We start from the raw sequence: 11,292 nt of genomic DNA on the forward strand, positions 1-11,292 counted from the left end.
TGATTGGTGCACACACCTGTTGTGTGCCAGTCTATTTCGTGAAAGAATAGTGAGGTTGGAGAGGTGCTAATCTAAGTCCCAGGTTCCAGCATAGGGATGGTGTACCAGATTTACTAAATATTTAAATTGGTGTATACAATGAAGTCATCGACAAAATCCAAAGTGTATATTATAAGAACTGAAAATTTTGTACTTTGCATTTAAAGAAGTGTCACGTGGCCCTTTTCAGTCGCTTCTGAAAATGTCCACGTCAGATGTCCAAGAGTGCCCTGTGCACAGTAACTAATAAACACATCCTCCTCCTGGTATTTTTGACTAGTTCACATCATAAGCTGGCCATGCTCATAGCATTGCCAGCAAATATCCATGTTTAGAATGAATGCAATCAAGTGGTTCATTATGATACAAAGACAGTACACTGACAGGAAACAATACTTTATATTACCAGATTATTATAGTTCATTTCCAAGTTTCTTAGAATAGCCATTGTACCCCATTTGAGAGGCAGTCTACTTTAAAATGAATACAGAAAAGGATTCACAGCTTTGCTTGTTTATATAAGAATGTTAAAAAATGTAACTTATGCCAGTGCTTTCTGAAACAAATGCAATTTGTAGATTCCTATGACACATAGTTTCCAGCATCAAACAAGAGAATCATCTAATTTTCCACCAAACAAGAGAATCACCTAATCTACTGAGTTAAATGCTGTTTAACCTATCACTCTATCAAGAATGAACCATCCGCAGCTATTGGTTGCATAACCTCCTATTTGATATTCTAGTAGGACTAGATTCTTGGAGGGAGAGCCTTGGCGCAAAGTAAGACTTGTCACGGCGTAGCCGCTACCCAGGGAGATCACAGGTCCAAACCGAAGAAATTGCAGAAATGCAAGGTAAGAGTGTAAGACTGCGTGTATAAATAATATAATAAACCCAATATGGTCTGGCCCTTCCAAGACTGAATAGTAATTTTTGTAACTGTTGCCACAGCTGTAAGGCGGTGGGCTCGAGTTTCTGAACTGCCATAAATCAAGGAGATACATAGTGTGAACATCATGTTCCCTTCATTAAGTCATAGATTATGTAATGCAAATATTCTATAGGTTCCACGCGTGCATCTTAGTTTATTTCCCCTAATCTGTAGACAAATTCATAACAAACAAACACTAAATTATTCATCAAACCATTTTTTGAATCAAGACAAAGGAACTTTCCATCATACAGCATGGTTGTTAGATCTAGCACTCTATGGCTATATATATAAGGTTGCAGATGCTCTGTCCTAAAACAATGCATTGCCTCAAGACTTAAAAGCATATTTAAGTTATCAAGAAAATTGATCACCATGGCTAAACTTTCTTCTTTGCTTGATCATGACAGATGCTCTTGTATATCTAGCCATGGCTGATACTTTAACAAATTTTGCAAATTCCCCTAGCCCATTACCTTCGTTTAGAAAACTTGGGAATCACCATAAATTGGTTAAGTCTTCTACTAGTTCTGCACCTTCACCAGGTCTGAGCCCACATCAAGAGGAAAAAAAGAGGTTAATGAGGTTGGTTCCACAGATGAACACAATGGGATTGCTCAAGCACATGATATTAAGATGAGAAGAAGCACCATCATTCAGTTGACAATTCACTTTGTCGGGGCGGAATTATTCTTGGAGGCCTAGCCACAGCATTCTTGGTGGCAATAGTCTGTTACATTAGAGTAACTAGAAGGAAACATGCTAAGCCTAGTGCACCAGCTGCATGATTTCATTGGATTTTAGTACATATCTACTGCTTTACAACCCCACTTTTGGTAGATTGTAAAGATACCATTACTCAATTCTTATTTTGCATTTCTTTATGCATAAAATCAACAAAAATATAGAGATCTTGAACCTCTTCAGCCTTACTTTTCTTTGGTGGTTTCGCATGGAGTAATTTTTGTACATTCTTCCATTCCTTGTCAGTTGTCACAAGATTAGCCAAGGGCAGGGAATTTTATTTAGGGTTCTAAATAAGGTTGCGAAGAGAAACATAATAGAAAGACTATGGTGGCAAAAAGATGCAGAATGACTCATTTTAGTAAATTAATTGAGAAAAGCAAAAAGATCTTGACAGAGTAAACATGGATTTCCAGGAAGCTCATCAAGTGAGTTAGCCCTCAACCCGAGAAAAAGATGTTGTTTAAATAGGGGCATTCTGAGAATTGAACTCAGGACCTCTCGCACCCTAAGCGAGAATCATACCACTAGACCAAATGCCCTGTCTACAGGCAGGAATACTTACCAGTATACAAATTTTACATTTTGCAAAAGTTTCTTAGCTAAAAGGATAAACTGTGAGTTGTATATAATCCTACATGACTATTTAGTACTATTCCACTAGGGACATCAGACATGTAGTATTTACTTCAGTACTTTGTTTAATCCATTTTTCGAGAGGCAACATGTAATTGAGTTGCTTTTTTCTGCGATCGAACATTTTCTCATGTAAAATTTTCTTAGGGAAAACCTGGAGCTTGTTATCACCAGACCTTCTGGCAACAGAGATGAATTAATATCTTAGGAATTTAACATTCTTTGAGATTCTCCATGTTGGGAAAACCACAAAATAAAACCAGTACAATAATGAATAATATTTTTTATTTAGCAAACTAATACTATTGAAAATATACTTGGAAAAAATAAATATTACTACGATAATATATTTAGTAAATATGACTTGAGTCGTCTTAACCTTTATCCAAGAAACTATTTCGAAGAATGTGAAATGTTTTAAAAGATTAAAATTAAGTCCTTCTCTAAATTTAATTAGAGGATACGGAATCAAAGAAAATTAAATAATACCAGCAAGTTTCAATGAAAAAAAAACAAACAAAAGATCTATATATGAAAAGAGTAATAGTGGTTAAAGAACTTTTTATAAAACGGAGACCAGAGAATTAAAGTGGAGCACGAGGTTAGCTCTTAGTTGTTGAATGATTATTGTGAAAGCTCCTTAGGCCAATTTATAGTAGTAAAGTGGTGGAGTACTTGGCAAACAAGTATACTTGCCATCCAAGTACACGTACTTGGTAAACAAGTAACTTACCAACCAAGTATTTGTCTTGGCCAATAAGTAAATTGCCATTTCTCCAAGTAATACCAAAATATTTAAAAATATTTAAAATATCACTACAATCCCTCACTATTTTAAAGAATTTTTTAAATAGAAGAGTAAAATTTGCTGGATTTGCATGTCTGAAATGCAATAGGTTTGGTGCCTTTTGGGCTATGAACTAAACTTAGACCGATAAAATTTAACTTACAGAATTATTAGTGAAATATAAAATTTCTATGAACCAATAATTCTTGTTGTAAGTCAGAGACTTTATCAATCACATTTCGACTCCGTAATTTTGTTGTTCAACGCGGTTTTGCGCCCTAGGCCATGCGCGTGCCTGGTTATTCGTGAGAGCTCTAGAGACTAGGCCAACATCTCGTAGGAGCGGCCTCACTCCACTCTCATATAGGTGAATTCATCAAGTGCACACTGTTTTAAATACATCATCCATAAGGACTATGATTCATTAAGAATTAATAACTCATCCTCACAATTAGTAGCAGTTCAAGCATTCTCTTTAAGTGCGCCGAGCCAATATCAACTTGTTATTACCCATATGAACCTACTTCATGGGATCTCCAATCACATAGGTTGGGTTACCATCTCTATTGACAATTATATGGCCTTAACGATCTCTTGAAGTTTGAAGAATTAATTTTCTTCCACGGGTTTAGTCGGAGAATCGGTCAAATTCATTTTCGACTTCACATAATCAATGGAAATTATTCCATCTCTCGGCGGTACTAACGACATCATGTCTCAATTTCATGTGTACCTTTCTTCACAATTATAAGATTTATTCTTTGCAATAGCTATAGCCGCTTGACAATCACAATGCATAAACACAGGAGGCAACTCATCCTTTATTAAAGGGATATTCGCTAAGAAATTTCTCAGCCACTCAGCCTCGAACCCCCCTATCTCCGAAGTTACAAACTCGGACTCCATAGTTGATCTGGCAATGATCGTCTGCTTAGCTGATTTCCACGATATTGCACCCCCACCAAGGGTGAACACATAGCCACTAGTGGATTTTGTCTCATCTGAATCAGAGATCTAGGTTGCATCACAATACCCTTCTAAAGTAGAAGGAAATCCACTATACAGGATACCATAATTCATGGTTCCACTCAAATATTTCATCAGTCTAATTAATGCAAACCAATGCTCATGATTGGGATTATGAGTATATCTACTCAGTCTACACATAGCATAGGCTATATAAGGCCTTGTAAAATTCATTAAATGCATCAGACTCCCAATAATCTGCGCATGTTTAGACTGAGCAACTAAGTCACCATTATTCTTTTTCAATTGAGAGTTAGCATCATAAGGAGTGGCCACAGTTGTCACCTCAAAACATTCAAACTTCTTAAGAAGTCTCTCCACATAATATTCTTGTGATAGCAAAATATTATCATCACTCCTTATAACTTTAACTCCCAATATCATATTTACTTCACCGCATCTTTCATATCAAAATTAGTAGATAAAAATAATTTGGTACTTTCTACAATATTTAAACTTGTACCAAATATGAGCATGTCATCAACATATAAGCATATTATCACATAATCATTGTCTACCACTTTAGTATAAACGCATTTATCCACTTCTGACGAAGAAAAAGCTCTCAATAAGACTTGATCGAATTTCTCATGCCACTGTTTAGGAGCTTGCTTAAGGCCATAAAGTGATTTCATTAATTTGCAAACTTTATTTCTTGTCCAGTAACAATACATCCCTCAGGTTGAACCATATAAATCTCTTCTTCTAAATCACCATTTAAGAAAGCTGTTTTTACATCCATTTGATGGATAAAGAGCTTGTGAATTGATGCTAAGGCAATTAAAACTCGAATAGAAGAAATTCTAGTCAGGTGTAAATGTATCAAAATAATCAATATTTTGCTTTTGAGAAAATCCTTTTGCAACTAAGTAAGCTTTATATTTATCTATAGAGCCATCAGGATTAAGCTTCTTTTTGAAAATCCATTTACAACCAATAGGTTTTGCACCAGGAGGTAAATCAGTTAAAACCCATGTATTATTTTTCATGATAGAATCAATTTCAACTTTTATTGCCTCTTTCCAAAATTTAGCATCATAAGAAGATATAGCTTCAAAATAATTTGATGGTTCATTATCGACAAGAAAAGTTTGAAAATCATTTCCATAAGAAAAATATTCCTTCCTAGGCCTTTTGCTCCTTCTCAATTCCTCATTAGGAGTAATTTCATTATTTCTTTCAACAGGTGCATGAGAAATTTTATCAGACAGTGGAAAAATATGTTAAAAAAATTCAGCATTTTTTATCTCAATTATAATATTGCAGTCAAGCACATCACTTTTCAACACGAGAAATCTGTATGCAGCACTATGTTCGACATATCTAATAAGCATACGATCCAATGATTTTAGAACCTATTTTTCTCTTTTTAGGTTCAGGCAACATAACTTTAGCAAGGCACCCCCACACTTTTAAATATTTCAAATTAGGTCTATAGCCTTTCCACAATTCATAAGGAGTTTTGCCAGTTCTTTTATGAGGAATTCTATTTTGTAAATGACATGCAGATAAAATAGCTTCACCCCACAAATTATCAGGTGCATTAGAACTAACTAACCTGGAGTTCATCATTTCCTTCAATGTTCTATTTTTTCCTTTCAGCTACTCCATTAGACTCAGGTGAATAAGGCGAAGTTATTTCACGAATAATACCTTCTTTTTCACAAAAAGCATTTAAGGACAAATATTCTCCACCTCTATCAGATCTAATTCTCTTGATTTTTCTACTAAGCTGATTTTCAACCTCCTTATAAGAAATAAAGGCATTAAAAGCATCATCTTTATTTCTAAGTAAATACAATTTAGTGAATCTAGAAAAATCATCAATGAAAGTCACATAATATCTTTTACCACCTCTAGTCGTAGTTTGTTTCAAATCACCTAAATCAGTGTGAATCAAAGATAATAATTCAGTTTTTCTATTTACTGAAAAACAAGACTTTTTAGTAATTTTAGCTTCAGCACATATTTCACACTTGTCAAAATTATTTGAATCTAAACCAGATATTAAACCAAACGATTGCATTTTCTTTATATATGCAGTATTAACATGTCCTAATCTAGCATGCCACAAAGAAATAGACTCAACCATATAAGCAGAAGTAAATGCATTTTCACAAATATCATTAGAGACATTAAGCACAAATAGACCATGGTTACAAGATCCTTTGCCCACCAAAATATTATTTTTGGACAACACAACCTCATTTTCTTCAAAAGATACCTTCACCCCAAATTTTTCTAATAATCCCACAGAAATCAAATTAGTTCGGATATTAGGAACATGCAACACATCACTCAATGCTAGAATTTTACCAGATGTGAGTTTGAGAAGAACTTTTCCTTTCCCAAGAACTTGAGTTGTCCTTGAGTCACCAAGATAAACAATTTCTTCTCCTTCCTCAACTTGGGTGTATGACACAAAATTATTTTTATTTACACAAATGTGCCTAGTAGCACCAGAGTCTATCACCCAGTTTCTCACATTGGCCTCAATATTTATTTCTGAAATGACCGCAATAATTATATCATCCGCTTCAGTCAAATTTATTTTTGACTTAACGGGATTGTCATTTCTGGTAAATATTCTCTTGCATTGAGGTGTATTTTCCATGAAGGTTTTATTATTGGCTTTGGGCTTGTAACCATGTCCATTTACATACCTGAATTTTGGCATCATCATTTGGCTAAATTGTGGACATATTAATGCATCTGCAACACCAAGAACTTCTGGCAAGATGACGGGAACGGGAGCAGCTAGAACAACACTAACATCGGTATTATCAATAATTTCACGAGTGATATTATTTGCCATAGTTTCTTAGATTGTTGGGAAAACCACAAAATAAAACCAGTACAATAATAAATAATATTTTTTATTTAGCAAACTAATACTATTGAAAATATACTTGGAAAAAATAAATATTACTACGATAATATATTTAGTAAATATGACTTGAGTCGTGCTAGGCACTGTCCTAAGAAACTATTTCAGCAATGTGAAATGTTTCCCCAGGATTAAACAAGTCCTTCTCTAAATTTAATTAGAGGATACAGGAATCAGCAAAATTAAATAATACCAGCAAGTTTCAATGAAAACAAACAAAAGATCTATATATGAAAAGAGTAATAGTGGTTAAAGAACTTTTTATAAAAAGGACACGAGAGAATTAAAGTGGAACACGAGATTAGCTCTTAGTTGTTGGATGATTATTGTGAAAGCTCCTTAGGCCAATTTATAGTAGTAAAGTGGTGGAGTACTTGGCAAACAAGTATACTTGCCATCCAAGTACACGTACTTGGTAAACAAGTAACTTCCCAAATAAGTATTTGTCTTGGCCAATAAGTAAATTGCCATTTCTCCAAGTAATACCAAAATATTTAAAAATCTTTAAAATATCACTACACTCCATCTAAATGAACAGCAGCTCCTATCGATAGATTTTATTTTTGGAGTCCGCGTTGATGCCATTTTGGGTACTTTATTAATCACTTGTTTGCTTACTTTTTGGTTCATTTTTCCAGTCAAGCAATCAAAATGGTGACATTCATCAGTACTATATTAGCATACTAGTTAATTTGACCGCGTTTCGCGCGATCATGGTAAGCTGCAATGTCTTTCTTTAAGAACTTGTAAGGTGTACATAACTCTTTTTTCTTACATATTTCAACTATATAATAGTAAAATTAATGTGACTCCGTCAATAGATGAGGCTCCATTTAACTCCAAAATTCTCTATATTATCAATTTCAAGACTAATCTCATTTAATTCGGAATATAAAAAATAATAGTTACCGAACAGTTCAATTTTTTTTCCAATCCCTGCTCCCTCCCCTTCCCCCAAAAAGAATATATCATTTCCTTTAGACATAAAAATAGAAATCATAACTAATTCCATCTAATTCTCAAAATAAAATATGATTATCATCTAATTCACGAGTTAGGAGAAAAATATTAATACATTGTGACAAAGATTAATAGAATGAAAGTAAACCTCGATTTCTTTAACGGGAGAAGTTGTAAGCTCCTAAAAGTGTGAGTACTGAGTAGTAATACATTCCTTCTCAAATTTATTTGGGGCTTTCAAAATCTTTTTGTCACCTTTCTACTAACTTTTGACGAAGATATTATTAATTGTCATATGTAGTTCTTCTTTTTTATTTTTTGTTTTTGCAAGTTTTGGCATACTTTACAAAATGCATATGTAGTTGTTCTTGTTAAAATATTTTCCTATGCACAATGAAAGTTATAATATTGCTTTGGAGAAAAAAGTTAAAGAAAATACAATATGACTAGGCTAGCTGCTCATATGTGGAACCATAAAGCATAATCCTTCCGAGGTACATCATGGTATGTTCAAAATTCAAGTACTCAACCTATACGCACTTAATGTTCTGTACTTTTGAGCCTTCAACCGAATTCACATATGATTCAAATCATGCACTTAAAGTGGAATTTCTAAACTATTTCAGTCCTAGTATCTTAATTATTTGAAGTTTGATGTGAAGCTTGACCAGACCGTTCTTGTATACATGTGTTAATCCCTCAAACTTTTAACATGTAAAATCACGGAGCTGACTCAAAAGCAATCACGTTTTGAAACTATAGCACTTGAAATTATGTCACATAACTTGTTAGCCGAGTCAATCATTAACGTGACATCTACCGTAGGTCTGTTGTCTTTCCCTTCAATACATGTACGTAAAATTTAAAGACTTTCAATTTCTCTATCCAAAACGTCATGGGTGCAAGAATTGCAAAGTTGTTTTAGATCCAATTGTTAGATTGAAGATTAGTCAAAGTTTTATACGTATTAAGAATTTGGTAAACAACATAATTTTAACTAATTTCAGTATAAAGTTATAGCTAATGGAAGAAGTACCCCTATCCTTCAAAAGCATCAACCCTTGTTTCAAAAGGCAACTGCATTTTTTAATTAGAAAAAATAGAAGTTTCTAATGCGGTCAATTTCTCCAAACCAGTTCAGCTAAATTCTAGGGGTTATGCACAACATGAACTATTCAAAGGGGGAAACCATTCTTGTCAAAAACTGAAGTGAGATTATCATCGCTATTTGCTCAATGATATCTAACCAAAATTCTTCTAAAACATTTCAAAAAGAAACAAAAATGAAAAAGACAACAAACAATTACAGATTAGTCACATCTTCATTGTTCTTTCTCCCTCAAAGAAATTACTTCATAATTTCGTAACTTTTTCGATTCTAGTCTAACAAATTTTACAATATCAAGACTTCAAAATTAATCAAAATTCTGATTTCAGGCTATACTTTTGTAGAAAGAAAATCATCATAGACACACAAAGTGAAACTAAAGCACATGCATTAAAAAATCCCCTCGAAATTAATTTTATATAATGCTGGCTATTATTTTGATGGCCGGCTATACAGTGTAAAAATTCAAAAACTAAAATTAAAAGGACTCCCCAGCTCATCCTATTTTTCTCCACTTTGTAGAAATGCTGCCATTTCCCTTGCTGGGAATAGCAATGGTTGTGCAGTGCTCTTGGTCATAGAAAGGCAGAATTTCATGAAAATTGACCATTTTTCAATTACAAAGGCTAAAAAGTGACTATTATCAAATTTACCAGAATATTTGCTTCAAACCTCATTTTCTAAGTCACAACTCACAAGTGGATAAAGCATGTTGTCAAGTTGCGAGGCCTCTGTTTCGAGGCAAGCCTTCACTTTCTCACATTTGACAACATTACACAAACCTATTCCCATGATAAGGTAACGAAATCAAAAAAGTTCACAATATTTTAAGAGCCATAATGTGTTGGTCCAATATCAGATTGTCATACAGTTCGTATTCCCGCAACAAATTTGAAATACTTCAAATCAACTGCAGCACCTTAAACCAAGAATCGTATTAAGATGTTGGTCATAAGCGTGGTCTTTACCACAGTGTTTTATGTCGGAACGGAGTTTAACATAGATTCCCTTATGAAGGCAGAATCTGATGAAACCAATGGCTCTTTCACTACGTCGTTTTTTTCACTTCCCATGCACTATGTCTTCTAGCGTACATGGTAATTAAGAGAATGAATTAAAGAGGAATAATAGTGGGAGGAAAATTAAGAGAAGTAATTAAAGAAGAAGTAACTCTTGAGAACCCGCTACGAAAAGAAGCCACTGTTCGGGGATGGGAAAATAGATTGAAAATAAATGAGGGAAAAGGAGGATATAAAGAACATGGAAAAAATAAAATATAAATAATTCACCAATCAATGAGGCGTGTATGTCATTTCACCTACATATCTGCTTTTATAATAGATATATAGATTTACGATTTACATCCAACTTCTTTAGCATCTTCTGGAGTTAAAAATAATTGTTACATTCATCCGTACTATATTAGCATAATCATAATTTACATCCAAGTTCTCTTGAATGTTTATTGGAGAGGCCTCCGTTTAACATCAAGGCAGGGTATATGCGGCAAAATGCAAATATTGAAGCATTAGGTAAACTTATCTGCTGTGCGAATCACATGTTTTTGTTTAGTAAAATAGATCCGTAGCTTCACTTTCACACCGGAAATGAGAGAGAGACATAAAAAGATCGACCAGAAATTATTTTAAGTAAAACGCCGTTGCCGGGGATCGAACCTTCCGTCACCCGCGTGACAGGCGGGAATACTTACCACTATACTACAACGACTTGTTGACATTGTGCGTTTATACAAAGCGCACTTAATCTGACAGCATCAACCAGCAAAAAATGTCAAAAAGTGCAAGTATAATCTACAAATAGTGTTTTAGCTTTTGAATCTTTATCCAATGTCTTTGCTGAGAGATGCTGGATCTTGCATTGTTTCTACCACAATTATGTCAGCAAATCTTCGCTGGCTGAAACCTCCATGGTGAATTTCCTAGTCTAATAACACGTCCCACTCAACCACCACATAAGCCTAATATAGTATTTAGTTAAATATATTACAAAGTTCATGTATAAGATACATGTCAAGCTTCTGTATTTATTCTATGGCGCAACACCTAACCTGAGTAAATTTATTCGTAAAATAATGCGAAGTTGGAAGCGACAATACCTGTGTCACTGGTTTCCAGCATGGAATCAAAGTTATCCAAATTTAAAAAAAGATGT

The 11,292-nt window shown here is 34.1% G+C and overlaps 1 non-coding gene across 1 annotated transcript; it reads right to left on the bottom strand.

The window, feature by feature from the left end:
* Positions 1 to 2,186: 2,186 nt before the first annotated feature.
* Positions 2,187 to 2,258, bottom strand: TRNAP-AGG (transfer RNA proline (anticodon AGG)). The gene has a single exon. It is a non-coding gene; the product is annotated as a tRNA-Pro (tRNA).
* Positions 2,259 to 11,292: the final 9,034 nt, after the last annotated feature.

Source organism: Lycium ferocissimum, chromosome 3, assembly GCF_029784015.1.
Source record: "Lycium ferocissimum isolate CSIRO_LF1 chromosome 3, AGI_CSIRO_Lferr_CH_V1, whole genome shotgun sequence".
NCBI classification, from domain to species: Eukaryota; Viridiplantae; Streptophyta; class Magnoliopsida; order Solanales; family Solanaceae; genus Lycium; species Lycium ferocissimum.